The sequence below is a fragment of the Rhineura floridana genome, chromosome 1 (genome assembly GCF_030035675.1).
Source record: "Rhineura floridana isolate rRhiFlo1 chromosome 1, rRhiFlo1.hap2, whole genome shotgun sequence".
NCBI classification, from domain to species: domain Eukaryota; kingdom Metazoa; phylum Chordata; class Lepidosauria; order Squamata; family Rhineuridae; genus Rhineura; species Rhineura floridana.
This window is the reverse complement of record NC_084480.1, coordinates 13,637,064-13,659,374: the sequence shown is the minus strand read 5'-3', so window position 1 is coordinate 13,659,374 and position 22,311 is coordinate 13,637,064. Positions and strand designations below refer to the sequence as shown.

General features: G+C 44.4%; 1 protein-coding gene across 4 annotated transcripts in view; it reads left to right on the top strand.

Annotated features, from left to right (window-relative positions):
* The first annotated feature begins 1,039 nt into the window (after window positions 1-1,039).
* SKOR2 (SKI family transcriptional corepressor 2) overlaps window positions 1,040-22,311 on the top strand; it is a 68,060-nt gene continuing 46,788 nt past the window's right edge. For all 4 annotated transcript variants that reach the window (XM_061614030.1, XM_061614020.1, XM_061614040.1 and 1 more), the window contains exon 1: window positions 1,040-1,642. The gene's annotated coding sequence lies outside the window, so the exon portion shown is untranslated. The remainder of the gene's footprint in view (window positions 1,643-22,311) is intronic.

Sequence of the window (22,311 nt, the reverse complement as noted above, 5' to 3'; positions counted from 1 at the left end):
AGCGCTCTTATTTATTTTTATTTTATTTGTTTCATTTATAAACCTTGTGTTCTTATTGAATCTCTGTGTAGAAGAGGCCTGCATATTTGCATGCTTTGTCATTACTGAGATCAGAGATTGGGGGGGGGACAAAGTAGCCACACCTTGGAGTCAGTTGCGTCTTAAATGACTCTTATGCACAGTTATCCTTCGTTTCGGGTAACGGGGGTGTCACTGGGCCCTTGTAGGCATATGAGCAGGCATCACAAACCTTTTTGCTCAGGAGCTGAACTCAGTGAAACTTTACTCCCAAGTAAGTATATTCAAGAAATAGCGCACTCTCATCCTCCCTAGGTTGATTCATAATGTCTAGGAAGGCCAAGTCAGGGCTGCAGCCCTTTTATGCACACTGCCCCCTTGAACACAGGCCAGCTTACTTACATGCATAGGACTGGGCTACAGAAAGAAACCGGATCCGCCACATATTTACTCCTAAGTAAATTTTACCGAGTCCAGAGAGAGTTAACCTCCCAGGCATCTACGCACAGGAACGCAGCCAAGTAAATGGGATTTACTTGTGAGTAAATGTCCATAGGATCGGGCTCCACGTCTGCGGTGCTTCTGTTTTAACCAGATTGTGTTGTGAATCTGTCTTTACCTTGGTGAGATATGGTTTTTGCACACATTCAAAGTCATAATGTTGTACTAAACTGAATAATGGAGAAATGATCATTTACAGTTGCTCACAGAGTAAGAGGGGTGGGAGTTAGTTTCCTACACACGCAGTCAAACGAAACAGAAAGACCTCAGAAGAACCACAGCTGGGCAGCTGATATATGTATGATTTCCACATGGGCTACTCTGCATTGTAAACTCCCAGCAATTCCCCATCATTTAGATATCTATTTTCCCGGTTAAAATGCAATTTATTGATATATTGCAAATAGGAGGGGGTAGGGGAAAATCCTCCCCACTTCACCTAGTCGAGTAACACACACACACCACTTATAAAAGTATTGACTTGACCGCCAAGTCCCATTGATTTCTAGTGAAAATCACTTCCGAGGACTTGCATCTTATAAAAAGGTCCCCATCTGGCGTTTAGGCGGGATGGGCTCTAGCGCTGGAAGAACCGGAGGAGTCGAGGCCCAAAGCGAATGTCCTGTTCAGAGTGCACACAACCCGGCCTTGACACAGGCCCGGAGAGAGAGCCCCAGGACTCAAGCGCTTTGGGGCTCTCATCCCTGAATCCGCTCCGGGCAGCCTTCCTTTCCGCGAGGCTTCCCTTCCTTCTCTGAGGTTCGGGAGCCGGTGACGTCACCGTGCCCACTGGGTGTCCTCCTTTCTGTCCGCCTGTGAGTTCAGAGGCGGGGGGGGGGGCGCTCAGCCAAGCGCAGAGATTCAGCCTCGCTTCTGGCACAAGCAGGCAGGCGGAGAGTGCGCGCGCGCGCGTTCGGGCTCCTGGCAATTGACAAGCGCTCCCGTCCGCCCGGCTCCACAGCCGCGCAGGGAGTCCGAGCTCCTCGGCTGCGGCTCGCCTCGCGCCAGAGAATCCGCCTGCAGAGACCGAGAGTTTTGTCGGCCTGGATGTAAAAGGCGGCCGGTCCCCTTACCTAGAGGTGCTCCGCAAGATGCACGCGTGAGAAGCAGCCTGATTTAGGAGGTAAAGTTATGGGGGGAGGTCCTTTCTTGGCCCGGCTGTCCCTTCTGGATTTTTTTTTGGGGGGGGGGGAGAAATTCTCGCGTTTGTGCCCGTCTTTGCGGGGGCTCTTGTTTGTTGTTAAGCAAAGACCCGAGCCGAAGAGGATGGGAGAACTTTCCGGGAGTGAAATGGACCTTCCATGTTCAGAAGCAGTTTACATTTGAGTATCAGATATGGGGGGGGGCGAGGCGACTAACCCCTAGGCATGGTCCAGCGCCTTTGTGCCTTGCTGGAGCTCTCTCCGGAACTCTGATCCAGGAGACCCGCTATTCCGCAACTTCCTATTCCTGCTTTTTAAAAATTATTTTCCCAATTATAATTATAAATCTGTATTTATGTAAAGGCTCTGGGGGAGGGTGGCAAGCAATATTGCGGCGTGGAGAATGAAAACCTTATTTAGGGCCACGACTGCAGGGCAGTTCTAGTCCTTGCCTCTGCAGGTTTACTCTTGGGTAAGTCACGCTGAGTTTATTGGGGCGTCCTTCCATGTAAAGGTGGATACCATCGTCCTCTTCAAAAGATCCCTCGAGATCAAGTGGGGTCTTTGAGATCAGGATCGGGCTGGGAAGCAGCTCAGAATACCTGAGGAGAATTGGGGAAGGAAGCCGGTTAAACGGCAAGAGTCACGCGGATTCAGTCCCCCTGGAATTCAAGCAGAGTTTTAGTCGCCGATTTTGGAGAGGGGCCGTGGGATCGCGGCTGTTTCCCTGCCCAGCGGCTTCTAGTGCAGGCAGAGGGCTGTGCAAACCGGGCTCGAAGCAGTTCCGCTCCCAAGCTGCGTTGTGGATCTAGACGGAAAGGCTTGGCAGCGTCGTGTGTGTGTCTAGAAAACGGCCCTTGCCGGCCAGGATTGCGAAGCCACCTTCGTCCTCTTCCCCATCGCCCCCGCAGCTCAGCCGGGTTTGGGGTTTTCCTTTCCTGGCGAAGCGGAGCAGGGTCGGTGTCCTCTTTGGGGTTCAAGACCTGAAGGGTGGGGAGGTACAACCTGTCTTTGTCGCTGTGGTAGAAAAGCAGGAGGCAGCCGGGTTAGGATTCCCAAAGACTCTTCCGAGCGCCGGAGCTGCCCCTGGCGCTCCTCCGACGCCGCAGTTTGAGCTTCAGCCCGGCTGGTTTATCACAGAGGACCAGGCTAACCAAGCATCCGCACCTGAGGTGTCGTCAAAGTCTCCTTGGCAGGCTGATCCGCGACGGCTGGGATACTCCGGGGTAAGGGAGAGCAGACCCGGGGGTAGTTAGTCGCCCGCGCGGGCTCACTATGCCTCAGTCAAACCTCCCAAGGAAACTGCGCAGCGTCGGGGCTGCGGTCGCGGTCTGCTTAGCAAGAAGGAATCCTAAATGGGACGCTCCCCAGGTAAACTGGTTTAGGATGCCGTAGGATAAAAAGGGCGGATTAAAAACAAAAGGCAGCGCCAAAGCAGCGATTCACGAAACTGTTGCGCCGGAGACATCCTAGGCGTTTGGGGTTCTCACACTAGATACCCTGCTCCAGTCCTCAGCCGAACTAACGCTGGGTATCGGCTTCAAGTAGCTCGGTTTGTGGCGGCGGATCGCGCCCTAAGATGCAACAGGAGTCTCTCGCCCTTTCAGCCTAATGACATTTTAGGGTGCAATCCTGTACTCTCTTACCTGGGAGTAAGTCGCGTTGCATTCAAGGGGGCTTATTTCTGACCAGGCGTGTATAGCGCTGCTACTCGGACATAAGCTCCATTGACGCAATAGAAGCTTTGGAGCGTGTGCGTTGGATGCTTCAATCTGACAGTGGCACTCATTTCTTGAACTCGGGCTTAACTCTTCATGGATAAGGTTATTTGATCTCTTCTAATTTTTATTAGTGGTATACGTATTATTTCCCCGATCTCCTTCGTCAGGGTTTAGAATTTGGAAACAGCGAGACCATCTCGATGCAATGCGTCCTGTATTCGGTGGAACTGTCACCTCACTTGAAAAAGCCAAGAAACGGTCAGCAAAACCCGGCGAGTGCAATAATTAGTCGAAGGGGCTAGGATTTATTGAAAATCATAGGATCTACAGAGAAATGTTGGCTTATTGACAATCTCTAGCGAGCGTTCTTCAGTTCCCGAGAATTCAGGTTGGAAGGCATGGGCTTCGTCTCATATCCTAGCTAATCGGAATGTGTTGTTCTTTCCCTTTCCATGATCTTCGGTCCTCTCTCCACCGTAAGAAAAGTCGCAGGATCTTCTGAAACAAAACAGTGATTGGTTCTTAACCGTTACGATGTAATCTGGACGTCTTTCAAGTTACAAAGGACTTTTCCTCGAGTTGGATGGAGTTTTGTTTATTTTTTAAAAGGAAACTATGGCGCTGTCGGTTGTTGTTTTTTAATCCAAGCTTGCAAGAAGTAAGAGTGTGTCTATTCAAAATCCAGGTTATACACGTTTCTAATTTTGAAGTTCTTCCAGAGAAATAGTTGTGTTCATCACCTGAACTTTTCTTTGGCCAGTAGTTTCTCCAGAAGCCTTGCAAAATGTTCTTTTCTGCTGCCTGTTGTAACGTGAAACCTTTCCCGACTTTGCTAGTAACTTTCTTTTTTAAAACAAAAACTAAAAAACCCTTGAATAGTCGATTTCTGTGGGATTAGAAATTTGCACTGGATACATAGGTCTTAATATAGACATTATTTTACTAACTCTTGGTGTTGCGTCTATCGTCTCTCAGCCGTCTAAATATACTGGTAGCCTTAAGTGAAAAGCCTTAGCTTTTCACGTGTGTGCATAATCAATAGGTTTCTCCCTACACTTGGATTTGACTCACCCAGGTATTTTTTATCCCTTGAACGTGTGAATTGACAGCCACAGAGCGTTCCTATTTCCCAGCGCCTTAAATGCAATGCTCTGTCAGTGCAGGCTGTTCAGCTGCCATTTTATAAACACTTGAGGAGGCACTGAAGAATAGAGAAATCGCGAAGTGCAGGCACCTACGTGGCTCCCTCGCAACTGAATGTGTGAACCCCGTGACTTGGGGGAAAGCTGTATTTAAAGTTTTGTACTGCAGTGTGGATGGTCTTAACCCTGGACTTAGGTCTGTGGTGGCCCATTGATCCTGCAAGTCATCTCTTAATGGCGCAGAGATGAAGAGGAGAACATGCACGTGTGAATCAACCCTAAAAACCACGTCTGTTGCCTCTTTGGAAGCCTCTGCTTATTAGAACCCAACCTTTAAGAGGACTCCAGGAAGCTGGGCCCGTGCATCGTTTCTAGGATGGGGGGGGATGCTCAACCTTTTGACACTCCCCCTCAAGCCCTGCTAAATTCCTCCTCCTCTGTGATTACCGAAAGACGCTCTATCTATTTTCTGAGGCATCCCTTTTATGACTGCTCCACGGATTCCAACGCCCGTACCTGCCCTCAAGCTCCGTTGGAAGATAAATTCCGGGGTTAGGCCCTGGTGAGCTCCTTTGAGCTCTGGCTCAAATGAAAAGCGTGCTCTGTATTCTGAATCGGGGCCCATGGGGGGGGAGCAGTATTTTCCACTTCATGTAGTATCCAGGCTGAAATTGACCATATGCGAGGATCACTTTCTCCTCGTACTGACTACAGCAAACGAACCAACCTCAAACAGCAGGAATCATCCCTTAGGGATCGAGGGGAAACTGCTGATCTGGCCTGCGAGAGGCAAAGCGATCAATTATTGCAGAGGATATATTGTCCCTTAATGTAGACCTTCAGGGGAAATGTCTTCCTAATAACCTTTTCCGTCTGATACCGAAAGCATTTCCAGAGCAATCCTATTCATATCTGCTCAAAAGTATGCCCTATTGAGTTCAATGGGACTTAGTCCCAGGTAAGTGTGGCTATTAGGATTGCAGCCTCAGTTGGGAAGCCCAACAGAGGAATTGCTTTCAGACAGTGTATATAAAATGGAGGTGTCTGATTATCCTTACAGATTGGATTATCTTCCCTTCCCCGTGACGCACACATTTCGTTCCCTCTTTTATTTTGCTAGCCATTTAAAACCGTTTATGCACCTTCATTCATCGTCATCGACCATTCATTTCTCGACTGAGATTATAACAAGATGAAACCTCAGGGAATTCAATGGGGGGGAGAGAAATACATGTTCTTAGCTCAAGCTGAACTTGTGGGTTTACATTTAGGGGGGGATTGGGAGTTATTTTCGGTTCAGAAACGATCTACCTATTTTACAAGATCAGGAAACAGAATTATATAGACTGCGCTATTTCGGAATGCAGATGGGGATGTTTCATGTTTAATTTTATTGTTATTTATAAAATGATGCCTAAAAAGGTTATGTTAAATCTTTCTCTGTGATGGGTTAATTTACTAAATGCAAGCGGTGGTATTCAGTGCTAGTCCTACTCAAAGTAGACCCGTTGACATTAACAGACATGACTTAGGCTGCAATCCAGTACATGTCTACTCAGACGTAAGCTCCACTGAGTTCAATGGGACATACTCCCAGGTAAGTGTGTACTGGATTGCAGCCTAACTTAGGTTCAGCGGATCTACTTTGAGCAGGACATATGCATCTTTTCAGTTGAGTTTATCTTTTCCATGAGGGAGCCTTCCTAAATACAGCTCCCAGCTGAAGCTTGATTTAATGAACCCTAGAATTCTACAATCCTATTCTTGCAAAATAGTAAAAGGCAGCCACGTTGGCCTGTGAGGGGAAAATCCCTCTAATAATCCAAAAATCCACCCTGAGGCAATACCTGACTTAGGCCAAACACAATAGTATGCAAGCCTTCCTGTAGTCCACAACTCTTCATCAGCTTAGAGATGGTAAAGAGGAGGTGGGAAGAAAATGATGGGCAGACAGTGAAGCCATGGAGTCTGCATCTGGTCAGTCTTAGGATGGAATGTCGTTGGAGGTAACAGATATTCAAAGGCACCAGGCAGGTTTCTGGTTGCACCAGAGATGTTCAGAAGCCCAGCCACCCCCCTTTCCTCCCCTCCCTTACATATTTTTTGCAAAAAAAGAGAATAATTAGATTTATTACAGGGGGGAAATTATACCCTCCCTTCGTTGAAGTTTTCAGCTGGCTAAGGGCCTGCTCAGAAGGAGAAACATACAATGGTTGATTTCCCCCAGTTTTGAAAAAATAAAATCCACCTGTTATCCAGGAACAGGCCTGCAGCCAGCCTAAAAGTCCGGAGGGGGGACCAAAAAAGAAGGGGGGCAGAAAAAAATTTGTAATAAATTTTATCAATTTCTTGGGAAAAAATTAAAGGGGCATAAAAAATAAGGTGGCCTCAGACCCACCAACCCACCCAAGCTGTGGATCTGCCCAGGAACATAGAAAGCTATGTCATACTGCGACAGACCATTGGTCCATCTAGCTCAGTATTGTCAACACACACTGGCAGAAGCTCTCCAGAATTCTAGGCCAGGGTCTCTGCCAGTTGTATCTGGAGATGCTAGGGATGGAACCTCGGACCTTCTGCATTCATAGCAGGTGCTTGACCACCAAGCTACGGTCTGCTTCTATGCTTTGGCAAAATGCACAGGTTCCTTGATATGTGAAAAACAGGAATAAAGAGCACACACACACAAACATATATATGATTAATTTTAGGTGGTGGAGGCTCCTAAAACAGGTCTTTGCCTTTTTTTTAGCTTTTAAGAAAGGGGATACTAATGAGCTGATCCACAATTACAGGTAAATCCAGAGGAACTCTCAGGTTCAGTCCCCAGCATCTCCACTTAGAATGGGTCATCTTTCCCCAGATTCAGTGCCTTCCAGATGTTTTGGACTACAATTCCTATAATCCCTGACCATTGGCCAAGCGGCCAGGGGCTGTTGTAGTCCAGAACATCTGGAGAACTCCAGATGGGGGAAGACTAAATTAGGTTATTTTCTGAGTCCAAGTTACTGCCTACAGCAAGAGATGGCAAAATGAGGAGGTTGTACAATGGATTATCATCCTTCAGACTGAAGATGAGGGATGCCGTTTTTGAATACTTCCTCATGTTAAAAGCTTTTTGCAGACAGAAAACCAGTACAGCAGGAAAATGGACAGGTTCAAACCCTTCTCCCTGATGTGCTAGCTTTCTATCTACAGGGAGAGTGTTATTTGTTGGAAATGTGGTGCAACTAGAACTGGTGGGATGGGTCTGGATGGGGTCATAAAAGGCAGATAGAGAGGAGACCTTCAGGTTCCTAGGCTATATCTTTTCTCTTGCTAACACTTCCTTCCTGTCAACTGATACTCTTAGGGAACTGATCATGCTTTCCAGTTTCTCCCCTTCTCCTTCATTCTCTTGGGACAGAGAAAACATCTTTTCTTTTCCTATCTTTCCATCCAGCATGTGAGCAAACACTGAGCTTAGTGCCTGCACCTCCAACCTAGACAGAAAGCTAGATTAGAGCTCTTTACTATCCAAGTATGCATTTCCTGAATAAAGTACTTTTCTTATTTTTATCGCTTAAAGTCTCAGTGTGACTAAGTCCAGGGAAGGTGACTGCTTAATTAGGGGCCACACACACACAAAGCTGGCTCAGTAGCTTTCAAGCAAGCTGAATTCAAGTCAAAAACATTATTTTTAAATGTGGGGGGTCATTCCTACTGGTATGCTCCATCTGCAATGAGAAATGGAATTTTATCATGCTCAGCATTTTATGACCTCATTCTGCTGCATATGGAGATCCAGAGTTCAGTAGCAGGACTCATAAAGACTTCAGTTTAAGACTATAGACCGCCTTTGCCAACCTGATGCCCTGCTGATGTTTTGAACTGCAACTTCCATTACCTGATGGGAGTTGTGGTCCAAAACATCAGCAGGGCACCAGGTTGTGAAAGGCTGCTTAGGCAGCACTGGGCTAGGTGGAGCAATATTCTGGCACCACATGGGGCAGGTGTGGAGAACCTTTGGCCCTCCAGATATGGCTGAACTATAACTCCCACCATCCCTGGCCATATTTGCTGAGGTTGGAGGGAATTGTAGTTGAGCCACATCTGGAAGCCCAAAGGTTCTCCACCTCTAATATTAGGTTTCTTCATATATATACCATCAGGCCTTAAGGGTCGTGTGTGTCATTTCTGTTCAATTCGGTGCTTGTGTTAATATAGCCCTTCTCCATGTCTCCCCTCTGAGGGAGGCTCAAAGGATGATGAGAAGGGAGAGGGCCTTTTTAGTTGTGGCTCTCCTTCTGTGGAATGTGCTCTCCAGTGCGGTCCACCTGGCACCTTCACTGACAACTTTCTGGCAACAAAGACTTACCTTTTCCCCTAGGCATTTGATAGACTGAGATTATGTTGTTTTGTTATTAATGTGCTGCCAGCACTTCCCATGCATGTGGGGGGGGTTGTTGTTTTATTGTTATGTTTTATGATATATGTTTATTTTTGTTTTTAACAATGTTGTAAGTCGCTTGGAGACATTCAGGTAACAAGCGACTAACAAATCTAATAAATAGTAATCATGATAATAGTCAAGGATGTGTAAACAAATGTCTGCACAGGGATAACCTACAAAAAAACTAGATTCAGTGACACATAGAGCTTCCATAATTATGCATAATTTCTTGCATTGGAGAAATCATTTTGCTTCTTCGCTTAGTTGTGGGAAGAGGGAAGGAACAGGGAAACCTGCATGCCCATTGAAATTTCATGAATTGGTCTCCTCTAGCTTCTGCAGATTTCACCAAGCTTTCGCAGGACCGTCTGCAATTGCTCCCCTCCCCTCTCCCGACACACTCTTAAGGGCAGTGCCAGCTCCAGACCTTGTGCCACCTGAAGAGGAGGAGATGCCTCCCCTCCCTGTTCCACATACTAAATCTTACTTCAACACAGGTGATGGGATGGCATCTTCCACTACACTTAAGGGCAGCAGGTAGCTTAGGGGGCAAAGTGCAGCTCTGTCCTCCAACCCCTGGCAGTCGCACCCTGCCCCTCAGCGTCTGCTGCCTGAAGCAGCCCCCTCAACCTGCCCAAAGACAGGGATGCCCTTGCATTTTGCTGCCTGGAAAAAAACTTTGATGGTGCCACCCCTGATAGAGCCAACACTTTTGCTGCAACTTTCAGACACCAATTCATCTGTAATACACAGGTCCCTGCTGCACAGTGAAGGACTAGAAACTTGCTAAGAAAGCGAGATTCCTGAGATGTTGGATTCAGGCAGCCAGTGTCAAATGCCGTAATCTACATATGGTTCCACATAGGCACATACTTCTGAATAAAAATATGTTGAGGATAGTGCAAAGAGAGAGATGATGATGAAATAAGGATTGTCCTGTCATCCTTTTTTATGAAGCAGTTTTTATTGATATGTTACTGATGATTTTTCTGTTATTGTAGTATCATGTTTTAATGTTGCACACTGCTTTGTTGTATTTTCTATGAAAGTGCAGGAAGTTGTTTAGGTTGTTTTTAGCTGTTTTAATTATGTGTTTTAAAATTGATGTAACCTGCCCTGGGACATCTGAGTGAAGGGCAGGTTGATGATTTTATTATTATTATTATTATTATTACCAATAATAATAATAATAATAATAATATCCAAACAAACATTTTCCAGGATCTGATTCACAATTCATTCAGAATTAAGTAACTGCCACATTTTTCTTGGTCAATTGATTTGTGCCTTTTCATCAGGTGACAGCACAGGCAAAAATGTTTCAACTGAAAAGTATTTGATTTAAGCTCTAGAGGTAGGAAAGTTCTGTCTGTGGCAATTGCTTTCTGACAAGTGTGACCTGCAAGAAAATGTTGCAGCATGGAATCCTCCTGTCCAAGGTTGCAGACAGTGAACCATGCCCCTCCTTTCAGGATACTCCATTCCATTGCCCTGTTTGCTGTCCCCCCAACTGCCCTCGGCCATGTAGCCAACATGCTCAGTCCTCATTGGGCATTTTTTGGGTTAGGGGGGTTAGATTTATTTTCTTATTTTATTTCATTACTTCTGGGAACCTCGGGGCTCCTCCAAGCCTGCTAATATTGCTTTCTTGTGTGTTGATGGCAGAAGCAGCTGGCCCAGTGTGGTGAAGCAGCAATGGAAGCATCTTGTTGCTGCCACTTACCAAGAAGGGGACTGGCAAGGTGACAGGGATGTTTGGGCTTTACAGGCACACCTGCAGATGGTGCTGTTTTCCTTACAGAAAGATCTACATATCGATAACTGAATTCACCATTACATAGGATGGCTGGTTCACACATTTAAGCCACTGTTTGATGCAACAGTCAATGAGTGCTTTACTGGCAGAGCATCAGGACAGCACCAGTAGCTGAGCTATGTGTGAATCTTACCTGAAGCAGCGCACCTTTTCCCTGGATGTAATCTCACCCAGACCCTAGACTTCAGAAAATAAGAAAGTTTAGTTTATTACAGTAAATACACACTTGATAGAAAAGAGTTCTTGGTTCTTATCTCAGTTCTTATCTCTAAAGGGGGGGAGGTGTCTCCTCTCTGGAGGTGGGATGAAGAAGAAGGAAGGAGTCAGGAAATGAGGTCAGCAACCCTACCAGCCTAGCACCTGAAGGAAGATCAGCAAGTTAGGTCAGAAAGACAGTCTAGGAAGCTTGGAGGTTCCCCTCTCTGTCTACTTTACCCCCAACCCGTGCAAACGCACCAAGTTGAGTTGCCTTCCAGCACTTCCAACATGGTTAGCATGTATGTGTGTACTGGAATTCAGTGTAACCTTTGTGTGGGTTTAGCAGTTCTCCTGATTGAGGCACTGCTGCAGGTTACCTGGGTGGGGCTGGGGCAGGGCAGTGACAAGGCCAGGCCTGCACAGGTGCACCAGTGAAGAGGAATGTAGTCATCCAGGGTCTCAGGGGGTCTCAGACCCCTTACTTTTTTGGGAGCCAGGTCCAATCAGGGTCCCTATGAGCCAATCAGCATGAAAGGGGAGGGTGTTGGCCACTGAGAAGAGTCTTGTAACTTGCTTGCTTATCGTTTCCTGCTGATTGGAGCCAATCAGAGTGAAAGGAGTTCCTACTTCAATAAGCCAAGGTGTAGAGAGGGAGAATTCTGTAATTGTAGAAGAAGAGACAATGAATCCTGATGGTAGTATCCCATCTATATCATCAAGCAGTTTGTGGCAACAGTGTTGTGCTGTGTGTAGTTGTGTTGCTTAATTTTGTTTAAAAGCAGCAGCGCAGCAGCAGAGAGTAACAGCAGATGCTGAAATCCGAGTGTGCCTGCGTGTGTGTGCGTTTGCCTAAGAAAGCAGGCTTTTACCCTGCATCAGTGTCACTGAGACTGGAGACTTAGTAAAATAAGAAAAACTACTTTATTTATAGAAATACATAGTAGATAGAAAAAGGCAAACCTAGTTCTAACTAACTAGCTAAGTTGGAGGCATAACTCCCAGGTGTAGGAGTCAGCCCCATGCTCGGAGAGAGAGCAGAGACAAAGGGAGTCTCCTCTCTCCTGGACAGCCGGAGGACAAAGGAGTGGAAAGGGCAGAAGGAGGAGGGGCAGGTAAGCTTCCGTAAAGGTGTCACAGTCTAGCAACAGAAGGAAGTCAGTCAGAGCATCACAGGTAAAAGGTAAACAAAGCCTATCCATCTGGAGGACCCTAGCCCTATCTTCCTTCTGGAGCTTAAACAAAAGAACAAAACAGGAGTTGCTCTTGCCCCACTTCCAACAAACAGGAGATAAATGTGCAGACACTGAATTCAGTAATTCAAGCAAACTCTCTTGACATTGAGAAAGGACAATCAAATGGCGACAGTGACAGAGATGCAGAAAGCAGTTTTCAAGCCTTGCCAGGTTATTCTATAATCTGAGAAGGGGGTGTGGCTGTGACTATCATGAAGGGACCCTGCCCTTCTGCTTTTGCCCCTACGCTACTACCGGTGAAGCCAATCCACAATTCCCACAAGTGTGCACCCACCCAACCCCATCCTCATTGCCTGCTCCACCATCCAGATAAGGTGCTGTAACACCGGTGTTGGGAGAGGAACTTCATTGCTCAACTCCACTACACTGGCTGTTCGTGGGCTTGACATATTAGCCTGTTCACATTCTGCCATGTTCTCCACTTGAATTTTCATCACTTGATGACACGTCAGTTGACGACTTGCAGCAGAATGTGTGAACCAACTGCATTGTTGTGTGCGCTGTAGAGATGTGGGTATTGATCTGTGGAGTTTGGTGATGGCTCATTATCCTCCCTCCCTGCCTCCCTCCCCTCCCTCCCTGCCTCCCTCCCTCTCTCACACACACACACACCATTGGTCCTTGGCATTCAAATGACAAACATACATGTGTGAACTGCCCTTAGTGAATTGGTTAGCACTGAAACCTGTTGCTCGGCAGAGCACACCTTGCAGCCTGTTTTGTTGGCTGTAACATTATGCTTCTTTCAAGCTTAGTTTCAGCAGGAGGAGGTGTAGAGTAGAAGGCCCTATGGGCACCACATCAATGGCACCCCATCAGTGACCTCTGGCCTGTTCTTTTCACCTTGGGGAAGGGGTGTAGCACCATGGTGTAGCATCTACTTTGCATACAAAAGGTCCCAGGTTCAGTCTCCGGGTAGGGCTGGGAATATACCCTACCACCTGAAACCCTGATGAGCTGCTGCCTGTCAGTGCCAACAATACTAAGCTAGATTGACTAATGGTCTAACTTGGTATAAGGGAGAGCGGAGAGAGAGGCACGCCAAATGCACCTCAGACAAAGAGAGGGAGACCCTTGAAGTGCCTAGCCAGCAACCAGCCAAACATGAAAGTGATAATTGTTTATTGCAGCCCAAGCCGTTTTGCGTATCAAAAAACCCTTTATCAAGGGCAATCTTGTGCAAGTAACATGTTAGTGTAAAAAACTGGCTAAGTTCTTAAAAACAGCTGGCTCTTAAAGGAAGGGAGATGAACAGCAACCCTGTCTTTTCCAATACAATCTTAACTATGTCTGCTCAGAAGTAGGTCCTATTGAATTCAATAGGGCTTACTCCAATGGGGTTAGGATTGCAGATGAAGGGTGGAGAACGAGCCCATGACCCTCCCGATGTTGTTGGGCTTCAACCTTTATCAGCCAGACCCAGAATGGCCAGTGGCCAGGGATGATGGGAGTTGTAGTCCAGCGATGGTGGGAGTTGTAGTCCACAGGTTCCTGGCCCCTGCTATACAAATTCATTGAGGAGCAAGTCTCATTGAACTCAATGGGACTTCTGCATGGACATGTGTAGGGTTGTGCTGTTTGTTGTTCTGTGTGGCAATAGGGGTCAGGTACACTTCATGGAGGCAAATAATTAGGAAGATTCTGCTCCAGCCCTGAGACATTCTCCTGGTGCCTCTAGATATGAACATAGTAGATAGTGGCATGAAGATTGCCAGTTGTGTCTCCATCAAAATGTCAATTTCTAGTGATTTATTATTAGATCTTTCTTGCATATGTAAAGTCCTTTAAAGCTGCATTAGGTTTTAATCCACAGCTAGCTTAAATGGACAATTTTATTTGTTCATGATTTTTTCCCATTTATATCCTGCCTTTCTTCCAACATGGAACCTAAGCAGCTTAGATGTAGTTCTCAGTTGGCCATCCATCCAGGCACTAGACCAGGCCAGACCTAGACCTGGAAGGGGTAGAGTTGTGTGCATTTAGACCATACTCTGGGGAAGCCACAAAGGAACTCAAGGTAGCAGTATCTTAGGAGCACTGATGAAGGAGGGTGTGATCCAAGAGGCCTGTCCAAGAATCCCTTGCAATGTTGCAGAGGATGTTGAGAGGGGCACACTTCTTACATTGGGTGGGACTGTGGCTAGGGATTGCCTTTGCCCCATACACAGAAGTCATTCTCATTCCCCTGTTAAAGATGACAGACTGAAGACCAAAAATGAGTGTGACTACCAGATAAAATCTAGTTAGCCATTAATAGAAACACAACACTGGATGGACCTTTGGTCTGATCCAGAGAATAATTTTCTCATATAGCCAAAGTGGGAGCTGAACTAAGATTTTTCAATATGGAAGTGGTTCACACTCCATTAGCAGAGCAACTCCGTTCATTTCCCAGACTCTCTAGTTAAAAGGATAGCAGACCTGCAAACTGTTGCCTGAGACCCTGGAGAGCAACTGCCCGTCATATTAGACCATGGTGAGTTAGATTGACCAATGGCCTATGTGCGTGTATCAGAAATGTCTCTTGGTAGTCCAGATCTGCCATCTCCAAAGTTACATTATGTGGTCTTCAGTAGCAGTAGCAAATTTTACTCACAGCATCATTGAAAATGTGGCCCACTGGCTCAGTTCCTAAGGTGGAAAGTGACGAGTCTCCATTTGTATTTCATTCACTTTTTCCCTCTTATCATATTGCCGTCTCATTAGCTTTCTGGAAAAGCAACAGCCAATCTGGCTCTTAAGGGGAACCTTGAGGGAACGAGTGGTCCATTGTTTTCTTTCTTGTTCATTTCTTTAACAGCTTACAGAAAGGTGATTCTCAAATGGGAAAATGGAGTAAATTACACTATTGGTCCGCAGCCCCAATCACCATCACCTCTTAGTCCATGATTTCACAGTATCTGAAAGCATCAGTTGTATTCAACTAACTTTTACTCAGAGTAATTAGTCATTAATTTCAGTGGGTCTACTTTGAGTAAAAGTTAGTTGCATACAACCCCATATGTCCCAGAGATGCTGCCAACTATATTGTTGCACACCACACCAATCTCCAAAAAGTAAGAGATCTCCAGGGGTTCCTGCATTTACCTAGGGTTTGGTTTCCTGGGAAAGAAGGTCAGCAGAGACTGTGGTGTCTTTTAGGAAATATGGTTTTTATTTATACACATTCCAACCTGAGCTTAAGAGGGAGGGGTTCACAGCATTAACAGTCCAATAGATGTTGCTTTTCCATCAGGCTTGTAGGAGGCACCCCAAGCCATGGTGCAGAAAGCAGGCCTCTCTGCATCTTTCTAGCTTTACCCCCAAGGCGTGACTAAAAGACACAAGCCTCTCTTTGGCTCCAGGATAGCGGGGGAGGAGGGACCTTCTCCTGAACAGAGTTCCAATAGTTACAGGATCTCTCCTGGCCACATCCCTTTGTATTAGGGTTGCCAGGTTCAATCCCTGAGACTGATCCTGTATCTTTAGGAGAAAAGAAAGTCAGCCAAGTCCAGGTGTTCTTGCAACACTGTAATGGGAAAAACCACAAGGTGGAATTCTCCCTTCCCCCTGCACAACTTTTAAAGATACAGAAGACCTTTTGGTTGCCAGGCCCGGCCTCCAACAGGTCTTCTGTGTCTTTAAAAGTTGTGCATGGGGAAGGGAGAATTCCACCTTGTGGTTTTTCTTATTACAGGGCTGCAAGAACACCTGCACTTGGTTGACTTTCTTTTCTCCTAAAGATACAAGATCAGTCTCAGGGATTGAACCTGGCAACCCTACTTTGTATATGCAGATCGATCACTCAGTAAGGCATTAGCTCACAGGCTAAGTTGGCTAAACTATTAGCTTATGCAAAGAAAACTGGTTTGACCAGTGGAGCAAGTTTCTTCTTTTGCAGATTCCAAATCAGATGCTCACAAGGAGATTCATAGAAATCATCGATCTCACCCCCCAAATCCCATAACAGTATTGTATAGCCTGGCTATCTGTGGAAGGGTTGAATTATCCCTGCTCCCAGACGAGGGTTCTTCAAATCTGTAATTTAAAGCACAAATCTATTAATTAACTCAGAGACCACCGACATGGTGCCCTTGAGGTCTTCCCCTGGCACAAAGCCTCTGTGCCCCTGCTTACTGCCCTCACCTGGTCACTGTTGGGCAGAGCTAGCTTTCAAAGCCAGCAGAAGTGGTAGTGGAGCAGTTTGTGCGTGTACGTTTACCTGTAAAGAAGCAGGCTTTTACCCTGCTGAGAAATCACGGAGACTTCAGACTTGGTTGAAGATAAGAAAAGCTACTTTATTTATGGAAATATATAATTGATAGGAAAGGCAGTAGTTCTAACTAACTAAGTTGGAAGTGCAAATACCAGGCTTGGTCTTTGCCCTCATACTCCAGGAGAGAGAGTCAAAGGCAAGATGTCTCCTCTCCCTTCAGTGATCAGAGAAGAAGCTTCCCTAGGAGTGTCAGTTTACATGGAAAGTAGATGAGTACAGGTCAGGCACAGCCTAGCCATCTTGGAGTACTCTCTTTCTCTCTCAGGCATGCAAACGACCCAAACTGAAGTTGCAAGACTACTTGAAAAGTACACAGAGAGCTGAAGGAGGAAGTGTGACACTCTTTTCCACTTCCACTTTCAGCTCTATTTACTTTTCAAGGCTCAGACTAATCCTACTAGATCTGACTTTTACGCAGATCCCTTGGAAAAGTGAAGAGTGTGCATGCACCTTTTCTCTCGTTTTGTCTCTTGAGAGGGGGGGCATCTGATTTGGGGAGGGACAGAGATGTGACCAGAGGGAGTTGTGCTCACAGCACTTGCTCAAAAATCCAAATGTGATAAAGGTGTTGGCGGCTCTGAATTAACAAATCATGCCTATCCATTTTACTTAACACTTTCTGCCTTATAAGGGTGATTTTAACCAGAAAAACAGTGAGAAAGATGCATTTTTATTTTTAAAAAGGCTTTCCTGCAGTTCTGTGGTCCTAATTAAATTTGGGGCCCTCTGGAGGCTTTGCTTTTATTTCTGTTTTTAACTAAAAAGTCCAAGGGGAGGGGGGAATGCTGGGGTCTCAACATTTCATCTAGTTTGTTTCTTTAAACAGGAGTGGGAAACCAGATTGTGTTGGACTACAGCTCCCATCATCCCTGACAATTAGCCACGCTGGCTGGAGCTGATGGCCTCCAACAACATCCGGAGGACAACAGCTTCCCCCATCCCTGCTTTTAAAAGAGATCATGTTTCGGTCATTTTTTCTATGCACAAAATCAGAATGGTACATTCCTCCCCCAACTCTTTCAGATTACATTTATTTGCCAGAGAGGGGTTTTCATTTCTCTGAATGACTGTGAGTCCAGAACCAGGGAGTAGTAGCTATTCCACATTCAGCAATCAATGAAAAGGGGGGGGGGATCTTCAAGGATGAGGCTCAATGTCTAGAACCAGCTGGTTAGAGAAAACAGCCCCTCCTTCCATTGCCTCCCTGGACTGAACATACATTTCCACCATTGACAAGAGGGATGTATCATTTGTTTCCTGACAGTGTGTTTGTGCATTTAGAGCGCTACATGATGGACAGAAAATTGAGTAGCCGCGGCGTCTTCATCACCATGCCAGGAAGAGAAAAATAGTCCTTAAGGGGACAGGAATCTCTGCAAGGAATTTTTAAAAAGTGATGAGAACATAAGAAGAGCCTGCTGGATCAGGCCAGTGGCCCATCTAGTCCAGCATCCTAATCTCACAGTTGCCAACCAGATGCCTTTGGGAAACCTGCAAGCAGGACCTGAGAGCAAGGGCACTATCCCCTCCTGTGGTTTCCAGCAACTGGTATTCAGAAGCACGCTGCCTCTGACCATGGAGACAGAGCATAGCCATCATGGCTAGTAGCCTTGGATAGCCCTGTCCTCCATGAATTCGTCTAATCCTCTTTTAAAGCCATCCAAGTTGGTGGACATCGCTGCCTCTTGGGAGAGCAAATTCCATAGTTTAACTATGCGCTGAGTAAAGAAGTACTTCCTTTTGTCTGTCCTGAATCTTCCAACATTCAGCTTCATTGGATGTCCACAAGTTCTAGCGCTATGAAAGAGGGAGAAAAACTTTCCTCTATCTGCTTTCTCCATGCCATGCATAATTTTATGCATTTCGATCATGTCACCTCTTACTTGCCTTTTCTCTAAACTAAAAAGCCCCCAATGCTGCAACCTTTCCTCATAGGGGAGTTCCTGATTGCGCTATACAAATATGATGGAGTAAGCTATGACACATCTGCCTGCTCTATCAGTGCTTTGCCTTCATTTAATGTTAGTAATCATATGTTAGAGGACGTCCCTCCAGTCTTTCCTAGTTCTCATCGAGCCTCACCAAACAATTAAAGAGCAAAACAACATTACAATAAAAAATCAGCTATTCTTATTAAAAATAAATAGAAATGGCAGAGAGAGGTCCTGTCCCCATATGAGCATATACACACACCCTTCTCTTTTAAGATCCTCAGAGTTCCCTCTTTATTGCATGGAGCTGGGCATTTCTGGTGATAAAAGAAGTAGCCCAAGCCATTGCCCTCACATTGCCTAATGGTCGGGCCGGCCTTTGATTGCTCCATAATCTCCCAGAGGACATTGTTGTTGTCTATCCCTTTAGAACTTCAGGGAAGAAAATACAAGTTGAGACATGAAAATTCATAGAAAGAATACTTCCGGGAAGGGTGACTTCGCTTGTGCCTGCTTTTGAGACGGGCTCCCGCCTCAAAAGAAGCTTATTCAGATATAAATCAGTCAGAACATTTTTTTTTTGACTGATGAAATTTCTCCCGGGCAGGGAGAAACGTAGAGATCAACCTCAAAAGCCTGTTTTTGTTGGGAGGACTGGATTTCATTAATTTATGAGAAAAGGTCCAGCCAGCAATGCCGGACGGACTTCCGAACAAGCTCTATCTGATTAATGCGATACGTTTATCTTTTCTTCAAAGAGAAAACGGACTAACAGGCAAGCACCCTTCTTTCTATTATTTTTTTTTACTTGGTTTAAATTGTTGCAGCAAAAAGAGATTTGTCAAATGAATCAGCTTTAAAGAACTTCCGGGTGAGCTATAACTCTTCTCTGTTATTCACGAAATTAACAGCTTATCTCTGTTTCTATTGCAAAAAGCTGTCCTGGAAGTGCATTCTAAAGATATAAACAGAAGAGGGATTTCTATTCCGAGGAACATTATATTGTCTGGGACTATTCTCTTTTTGGTCTATTTTATTTTGACGAATCTGCTTCTTCACGATGCCACTAACTGTTTTGATGCTGAGAACTAAATTTGTTTTGTATTCTTGAACATAGAGAGATAAGGCAGGCTGCTCTTTTTATACTGTGATGTCATCAAGCCTGGAATATTAACCCAATTGTTGCTGAAATAAGAAGTGGTTCTTCTTTATTTTTGTTTTGTTTTGTTTTCGTGGTTTTAAAAATGGCAATCAAGAAAGTGGCTGAGAATCTGGAAGTAATTATGTTTCAGAAAATAATGGATGAGATTGAGATAATGAAACAAACCCTGCGACAGGGCAGTAAGGAGCTGAAAATTGAACTGAGCAAAATGACGCAGGAGCTTAAAGAAATAGGGGATCCTGTGAGAGAGGAGAATGAGATCAGAGATGAGAAAAGAAAAAATAAAGGGAAGATACAAGCCCTGGAGATTGGAACAAATGTGGAATTGGAAAAAGATCTGGAGTTTATGGATATTAGAAATAAAATCTACTGTTTGGAATTTAACGTTATCTCTGAAGAAATTAATGAAGATATTAGAGATAAAGTTATCAATGGCTTGGATAATCTTCTGGACTGGAATGACGTGATGGAGCTTGATATAGAGAAAATCTATGGAATTAACTGCAGCCATGTGACAATGGAAAACTCTCAAGAGATGAGCCACTGCATTTTGTAAAAAAGAAGAACAGAGATATGACTTTACAACAATATTTCAGCAACTTATTCAGAATTGATGGCAAGAAAATATTTGGGATAGAGGAAATTCCCATCAGACTCTTATTATATGACTATGGCTATGACAGCAAGATTATTATGGAATACCGATAATGGAAGATTGGACACTGAAATTACTGGACTTAACAGGACTATTGAAGATGGAAGATGGAATTAATAGGGATAATGGAATAATGGCTATTGAAATTATTGGACCTAACAGATTTTGATGAGATGGATTAATCGATATGTTTATTTGGACTATGGTTATGACAATAAGATTATTATTATTATTAATGAGATGGATTAATTGACATGTTTATTTGGAGAAAAATTGATAGATATATTTCTTAAAGAATTGAAACCTCTCTTTGACTTTTTGTGGAAAGAATAAAGTAATGTTTATGAGATTTGATGATTAATTAAGATAACTACTGGAGGAAAGTGATTTTATAATATAATTTAAGAGACAAGATTGTTATATATTGTAGACCCATAACTGATTTGATCTGCGACAAATGGGAAGTCAACATTTTATTTTTTTGTTTAATCATTTTTGTTTTGTTTTGTTTTTTGTCTTTGAATGTTTTATGATTTTGTTTTGTATGTTTTATGAAAATTTGAATAAAAATTATTGTAAAAAAAAAAAGAAAATTCATAGAAAGAATACAGGTACTGACCCCAGAGAAAGTGTCGTTGAAGCAAATTACAAACACACTCTGAGCAGGCAATCCCTGCTTCCACTGAAAGGATCATCTGGTGTGGACTGCACTCAGAAGAATATGACCTGTGGCCCCTGCCTCCACTCACAATCCCTCTTGCTATGTAAGACATTTCATAATTAACCCATAACTAGGTTATTGAATTGTTGCTGGTGTTGATTTTCAGTCTTTTATATTGCTGCAGTTACCTGGCATTTCATGCAAACCAAACCATGTATACAAACTGAGTTGTGCTGGGTTCAATTTGGCTTCAGCCTACTTGGTAGTCTTAGGCTGCAAACCCATATCTACCTTCCTGGGAGTAAGCCCTATTGAATTCAGTGAGACTTACCTCTTGTTACCAGATGGAGCTAATGGGTATAGTGGAATTGTGAGCAAGTGTGTGACTTTACCTGCAAGAACAGACTTTTACTTTCCACATGATCACTGGGGCTTTAAGCTCTGGTAAAATAAGAACACCTTGTTTATTGGAATTACATAACTGACAGTAAAGAGTTTATATCCATAGCTAACTAGCTATGTTGGAGGTGTAAAGACCTGCCATGGTCTTTGACCTCACGCTTCAGGTGATAGAGACAAAAGTAAATATGTCCTTTGTCCTCAAGAGAGCAAAAATAAACAGGAAACAGGACTTTCCCTTTTAAGGTATTTTATTTTATATATTCAAATTTTGATTCATTGTGATTGCTTGTTATCTGAATTTTTATTTCATTTCGTTGTCTATTAGTTATTAACTGATGGCTGCAGATATGGAGTTTACACCGAGAGATTTGTATATTGTAAAATTACAATAAAAGTTATGACCAGAGGAGGAGGAAGGAGTCAGAAAGAGCAACTCAGCATCCCTAAGAAGTATCAGTTTACAGGAAGGAAGATTAGCCGAAGACCAAAGGACAGGTACAGCCTAGGAACCTGGAGTGCTCCTCTCTATCTCCCTTCAAACATACAAACCCCAGCACAGTTTGAGTTGCATTCCCACAATTCTGAGCAGAAATGTGTAAGAATAGTAGTAGTAGGTGTAATCATCATCATAGGAACAAAATAGAGAAGCCTGGCAAATCTTCAAGGGGAAATCATTCCCAGAGATAGGAAACTTTTGCAATGTTATAGGATTGTAGGTCTTTTTAAATTAATGTGGGGGGTTTTTGGTAGTGTAACTTGCTTAGAACACAAGAAAAGGCAGGATACAGATGATGTAGCAATAAATATCAAAAACTGTCCTCTACACAACCTTTTATTACTTCCATTCTGCTTTTCTCTTAAAGAACACCTAAAGGTGCTTATAAAATGGTTTTAAAACTAGACAATTAAAACTACAGAACATTCGATTGAGCTACAGGCCTTTCAGGAAGGAGGGGTAGAGTGTGTCCAAAAGCTCCCAGGTTCAACCTCCTCACATCTAGGAAAGGCAGGGAAAGACTAGA